General features: G+C 51.6%; 1 long non-coding RNA gene across 2 annotated transcripts; it reads left to right on the top strand.

Annotated features, from left to right (window-relative positions):
- Window positions 1–647: 647 nt before the first annotated feature.
- On the top strand, window positions 648–2,750 carry LOC133766402 (uncharacterized). 2 transcript variants are annotated; one of them, XR_009866703.1, is made up of 3 exons: window positions 648–840; window positions 1,237–1,592; window positions 2,529–2,750. It is a non-coding gene; the product is annotated as an uncharacterized LOC133766402 (long non-coding RNA). The 2 variants fall into 2 exon arrangements; XR_009866704.1 differs by lacking the exon at window positions 2,529–2,750 and adding an exon at window positions 2,129–2,250.
- Window positions 2,751–6,771: the final 4,021 nt, after the last annotated feature.

Below are 6,771 nucleotides of genomic sequence, written 5' to 3'. Positions count from 1 at the left end.
CCTTTCAAATAAAGTACGTTAGTAAATTTTCTTTAGCATCATATAAAACAGAGATTTACAAGTTTGCTTTCAAACTCCAATAACCTGGCAAACCGGACCCACATTCCTATGTGGCAACACCAGCTGGGTTCTTACGTCTCGGAATGTGGACCAGGAGACCAGGAACACAGCACCACCTGGGATAATCAGACTTGCACAATCACAGGCCCCCTGGAGATGAAACCCCAGCAGCGAGTGCCTGGGTCACTCCCATGAGCACTAAGAGTTCAGCTCCATGTTAGGCTGCACGAGATCTTCGGATGGGCACGTGCTCTTCACACCGGCTCGGTCCCCATCTCTCTGTCTTCCTTCCCACCTGGTCATGCTGATCGCGTTACATCATCTGCCTTGCTTTTGTAAATATTATGGCTTCAACCCTGATCCGACTCCCCTAAGCCATCAGACAAACCCACCAGAACTGTTTCGAAACTTCCTCTCACTACTGCCCACACAAATCCTTCAACTCTCAGGAATCTGCCAAACCACCTCCCCCGCCGACACTCCCCATCATTCTCTCCCCTGAAGTGCCCCCTCCCTCGGTGCCAGGCCTGATGCACAGCGGGGTTTGCTGAGTGATTATTGTCCTCGTCCTTTCATTCATGCCCAGGGGACAGCACGCATACAGTGTGCGGGAGCCTCTGATAGGACCCTTCCGCACATGTGCAGTCTCGGCACCAGCACGGAGCCTGGGTATGGTAGGAATTCAGCAGCGGAAGAGTGGGAGCAGGGACAAGGCATCCCATCCAGCTGACGCTGTAGACAGCAGATTCCTGGGACCCGCGACGGACTCTCCAGGTCTCGGTAAGTAAGATGCCACACCTGCTCTTCAGCAGTCCCCACTCAATCCAGACAGCCTGGCGGGTAAGCATCACTGGTACACAAGACAACCGAGCTGAACTAGTCCAGCCGTTCCTGATGGCTGTAACAAGCTTGAATGACAACAGCCACAAAGCCTGAATGGCACGCAGTGGTTACCACTCTTCATCATCTGGGGTGGTCACCAAGTGACTTCGCTGCTCTTGGCCGGCGTTGACTATGTACCTGTGACTCAACTGGAGGTCCAATGTTCTGGAACATTCCACCTGGAAACACTGGCTCCCCTACTTCAGTAGACCTGCCTGGGCATTGCCATGGTCATGGCAGACGGGCAACTCTATTTACAGGAAAATGGTTAAGATTTACTTTTCTTTGGCAAAGGAACCACCTCCACTGTGCGCACTGCGAGTTTCCCAGCAAGTGAGCTCCCAGCCCTGCCTCTTCACCCACAAACACTTCCTGATGACGCCGCAGCTCGGAAACCCGGGGCAATCTGCAGCCCTCGAGTGAGCCGACTGGAAAAAGGTGACTCACTGCTGTGTGGAGCTTTGTGAGACACCCCCAGGAGCTGTGTCTCGAAGGAATCTTGCTGGCAGCGTGGAGGAGACGCCTGGAGCGCCACTAGGCAGTGGCTCAGGACCAACAGCAACACCCGTGGCTCTTTTACAGCTTTCTTGGCATCACGTCCAAGGCAGCTCATGGACCAAGACGGTCACGTGATGAATTAGAAACAAAGAGTAAGCAACAAGAGCATGTTCTTATTGCCTTACTTTTTGATTAACAGGTAACATTTGTACACCTCTAAGGGGCACAGTGAAATGCTGCAACAGGTGCACCCAAGGAGATCTTCCTGAAACGGGCAGCCAGCATCCCCACCTCCCGTCATGCTTGGAGCCTTCTGGCTCCCGTCTTTCAGTCCTTCCCAGGGCACGTAACACACTACCTGGGAGCTCTCGTCACCCCACTGGGCTGTGGGACACTAGAGCTTGTCACTGCTACCTGGCTGTGTTCTGGCGCCCTTCATGCAACCTCTGTCGCAACTTCCCTATTCCCAACATGCCCAGTCTCTACTCATCACTCTTCTAAGCTCAGATAGATTTTTTTTATTATTATTATTATTTCCTCATGTGTTGTCTTTCTGGGTCTGGCTTGGTTCACTGAGCACAATGGCCAGCAGTTCTACCCACTCTGCGGCAAACGTCAGGACTTCACCCCTCTGTGTGGCTGGAGCACGTCCCATCGTGTGGAGGCACCAGTTTCCTTCTCCTTTCAGGCGCTGTGCACACCCACATCGATCCCCTGCCGTGCTACTGTGAACAGTGCTGCCTTGAACACGGACATCTGTGCGTCTCTTTCATACGCCAATTTAGCTTCCTTCAGACATAGACTCAGAAGTGGGAGAGCCGGGTCATGGTAGAAGTATTTTTAGATTTCTCAGGAACCTCCATACTGTTTTCCATGTGACTGTTTAATTTGCATTTCCACCAACAGGGTATAGGAGTTCACCTATCTCTGCTTCCACACCGATGCTTTATCTTTTTTATGATAACCTTCTAACTCAAGTGAGAAAATGTCTCACTGTGGTTTTGATCTGCATTTCCCCAAAACCTAGTGATATCGAGGGCCAGCACTGTGGGGCAGTGGGTTAAAGCCCTGGCCTGCCATCCCATTAGGTGCCAGTTCGAGTCCCGGCTGATGCACTTCAGATCCAGCTCCTTGCTCATTCACCTGGGAAAGCAGCGGAGGGTGGTCCAAGTCCTTGGGCCCCTGCACCCATGTGGGAGACCCGGAAGAAGCTCCTGGCTTCGGATTGGCTCAGCTCCGGCTGTTGCAGCCACTTGCGGAGTGAACCAATGGATGGAAGACCTCTCTCTCCCCCTCCCTCTCCCTCCCTCCCTCCCTCTCTCTCTCTCTCTCTCCCTCCCTCCCTCCCTCCCTCCCTCTCTCTCTCCCTCCCTCTCCCTCCCTCTCCCTCCCTCCCTCCCTCTCTCTCTCTCTCTCTCTCTCTCTACCTCTGGATGTAACTTTGCCTTTCAAATAAATAAAATAAATTAAAAAAAAAAAAAGCTAGTGATATTGAGCATTTCTTCATACATTTGTTGGTCATTTGTGTTTCTGTTGTAAAATGTATATTCATATTCTCTACCCCTTTCTTAACTGGATTGTTTGGGGATTTTTGCTATTGAGCTGTTTATTTTTTGCTTCTTCTTTTTGAGAAGCACACAGAGACAGACCATAGGGAGGGCTCCTGGGGTTGGCGCTTTGGCATAGCAGGTAAAGCTGCAGCCTGCAGTGCCAGCGTCCCATATGGGCACCAATTCCAGTCCCAGATGCTGCACTTCTGACTGAGCTCGCTGCTGTGGCCTGGGAAACAGCAGAAGATGGGCCAAGTCCTTGGGCCCCTGCACCCACGTGGGAGACCCAGAAGAAGCTCCTGGCTCCTGGCTTCAGATTGGCGCAGCTCCAGCCACTGCAGCCAGCTGGGGAGTGAACCAACAGTTTTGGAAGACCTCTCTCTCTGTCTCTGCCTCTACCTCTCTGTAACTCTGCCTTTAAAATAAATAAATAAATCTTTAAAAAAAAAAAAGGAGGGCTCCCATCCACTGTTTCACTTCCCAAATGAACACAATGGGTGAGGCTGGGCCAAGCCAAAGTCAAGAGCTGGGAATTCCATCTTGGTGTGGCCGGACCCAAGCACTTGAGCCATCACCACTGTCTCCCAGTGCCTCCATTAGCTAGGAAGCTGGAATTGGGCGTGAAACGGGGACTGGAACCCAGGCACTCCAGTATGAGAAGTGGACATTTCTTCCAGTATCACACCCACCTCTGTACACTTCTTGGAGTTCTTCATATATTCTAGATACCAATCCTTTGTCGGAGGAGCAGCTGGCAAACATTTTCTCCCATTCTGTCAGTTGTCTCCTCACTCTGTTGATTGTGCGGTTTGCTTTGCAGAAGCTTCTTTCTCTGGTATAATCCAGTTTGTTTGCTTTTCTTGAGGTCTTGTCCAAAAAGTCATTGCCTATACTGATGTGCAAGTGTTTCCTCAAGGTTTTCTTCTGGTACGTTTAGTTTCAGGTCTTCTGTTTGCACTGGTTTTTGCACAGAGTGATGGGCAGGGCAGAATCTTCAAATGCCTGGGTGTGGAGATGCAGTTTTCCCAACACCAGTTACTCAGGAGGCCATCCTGTCTCCAGTGTACGTTTTTGGTGCCATTGTCAAGAGCCAGCTGGATTCACTGTTGGGTTCATTTCTAAGATCTCTGTTCTGTTACACTGATCTGTACATCTGCTCATGTGGCATACCATGCTGTTTTGGCTACCAGAGCTCTGTGGTATGTCTTACAGTCAGGTAGTGTGATTCCTCCAGCTTTGTTCTCCTTCAGGAGCCCCTCTATTTTATTTATTTGAGAGGCAGAGTCAGTCACAGAGACAGAGAGAGTCTTCCATCCACTGCTTCACCCCCCAAATGGTCACAACACTCGGAGCTGGACCGATCCAAAGCCAGGAGCCAGGAGATTCTTCCAGGTCTCCCACATGGGTGCAGAGCCCCAAGCCCTGGGCCATCTTCCACTGCTTCCCAGGCCATAGCAGAGAGCTGGATGGGAAGAGGAGCAGCTGGGACACGAATGAGTGCCCATAGGGGATGCCGGAACTGCAGGTGGAGGCTGAGCCCACTGCGCCACAGTGCCAGCCCCAGGAACCCCTGCTGAATGGGCAGAGCACCAAAGACACACGGCAAGCAGTGTGGATGGAGGAGGAAAAAGCTGGGCCATTTCTCCCATCTACCTTAAGAGCTGCGAAAAAAGGGCTGGAGGCAAAGCTTAAAATCAAAAATCTACACACAGGGAAGCTACTTTAGAAGGTTTTCCAATCCACAAAGATCATTTTTCAGAAATGCCTCTCAACCAGGAAGACCACTGATAGTCAAAGCCATGACACAATAATAAAAAATTAACAAATCTTATTGAGTTCTTTTGATGAATCAGGACCTGCGTGAGACCCTCCACATGCCCTACCTCCTACACCCGAAGACCCCAGGCCTCAGAGAAGGTGAGCAGCTTGCTCAAGGTTGCACAGCCTGGGTCCAGCTCTGCTTGGCTGTCTGAGGCCACACCCCTGACACTGAAATCCCACCCGTCTCCTGTCTTTCCATTTTTGTCAGACAGAGGGTGGGTAACGGTTTCACGCACAGATTATTTTGGGCCAAATGCAGCGTCCTAAGAATTAAAATTTCAGCCGGAGTGAATTACAGCACAGGTCAGCCCTGAAATCACAGCCGTGTGTTTCTAGGGCCGTTGTGTACTAACAGACAAGGCCTATTTGTTTTCCTTTTCTTGCAATATTGAATTCTGAAATTGCTTCCTTGGTTCAAAAAGTCCTCATGCCATTCGTGTTATGTCAGTCGCAAAACAAATTTGAGTAATCCTGAGGAATCTAATAATCGCGTGTCAACCAACAACGAGGGCTGTATTTTTCATTCTGTGAATAATGCATTTTTAATGAGCCCACTTCGCTTCTCAAGTTTGAAAACTACAGCCTCCATCTCCCTGCCTACCCCTTTATTTGTTCTGGGTGGTCATTTGCCTGCCTTCGCTGCCCACTTCAAGGTCCAGAGCATTGGGGGTGCTTGGGAGCCGCCCACTGGTGTCGGAGAAAACTTCCCACCCTCAGAGACCAGACGCCCATTGGGTGCAACCCGCAGGCTCCCCTGCTGAAAAACACAACTTCCCATTTGTTCCAGACGTCGGCTGCCGCCCATGACTGGCATGGGGTGAAAGGCTCAAAACTAAAGTGAGGGCTGGCTGCGGCGAGCCAGCCAGAATTCCCGGGAGAGCAACTCAGGCAGCTCGCTGCTCAAGCAATGAGGCGTCCAGTGACTCAGCAGGAAATGCCAAATCCAGGCAGCCTGTCCCAGGCGTTTACGCAAGGTTAAAAACAAACAGCAAAGAGAAGGGGAAAGAGAACTTTTTCTTGTAAGTCCACGGGACAGGGCGAAGGGTTTCAGCTCATGTACCAGCCCCAGGCTGGCGCCTCCCACCGCTGCTCCCCGGCAGCTCTGTGTAGAGAAGAGCTGTGTGCTCAGGTCTGGCCAGCAGTCCTAGGCAACGTCTCGGCCACACAAGAGGGCTGGCAGCCTGTGTGCCAAACGGCTTCCTTCTTGCAAGACACAGATGTCTGGAACTTCATGTCTGCTGTGTCACTGTATGTACAGACCATTTTTATAAGCATCTCTTCATGCCCAGGGTAACTGACACAAGCAAGAATTACTGTAGACCTCAGCAGCTTTCGGCACGGAGCTCCACCTCCACCCAGTGTCATCCAGAAGACTCTCCGAGAAACGTACAACCCACGTGCCTAAGTACTGTTCATTCCTGAGCTCCCTAAAGCTAGCTTCAGCCAACTACATCAGGGGATTGCCCTTTAAAAATAAATATTTGTGGAGCCAGAGTCCCAGTGCAGCAGGTTAACCTGCTGCCTACAGAGCCAGCATCCCATATGGGCGCTGGTTCAAGTCCCAGCTGCTCCACTTCCCATCCAGCTCTCTGATACTGCACTGGGAAAGCAGCAGAAGATGGCCCAAGTGCTTGGGTCCCTGCACCCATGTGAGAGACCGCGTGAAGCTGCTAACTCCTGCCTGGCCCAGCCCTGGCCACTGCAGCCATCTGGGGAGTGAACCAGCAGATGGAGGATTTCTCTGTTTCTCTAGCTCTTCCTCGCTCTGTGAACGACAGAGTCTCCCCCGGGCACCACGCAGCAAAGACACCATGGAGTTCACCCTGACCTTGGACCCGGCCTCTCCCAACCAGAGCCCAGGTACCAGGCTGGAGTCTATTTCCACAGGTTCTTCTGAGACGTGCCCAGTGGGAGCAGCCTCTCACTTCTGAGCCCCAGGAAGGCAGGGCAGACCAGTCAG

This window comes from Lepus europaeus, chromosome 9, assembly GCF_033115175.1.
Source record: "Lepus europaeus isolate LE1 chromosome 9, mLepTim1.pri, whole genome shotgun sequence".
NCBI classification, from domain to species: Eukaryota; Metazoa; Chordata; class Mammalia; order Lagomorpha; family Leporidae; genus Lepus; species Lepus europaeus.
Note: the sequence above shows the minus strand (reverse complement) of the source record. Positions and strands in the feature narration are given on the sequence as shown.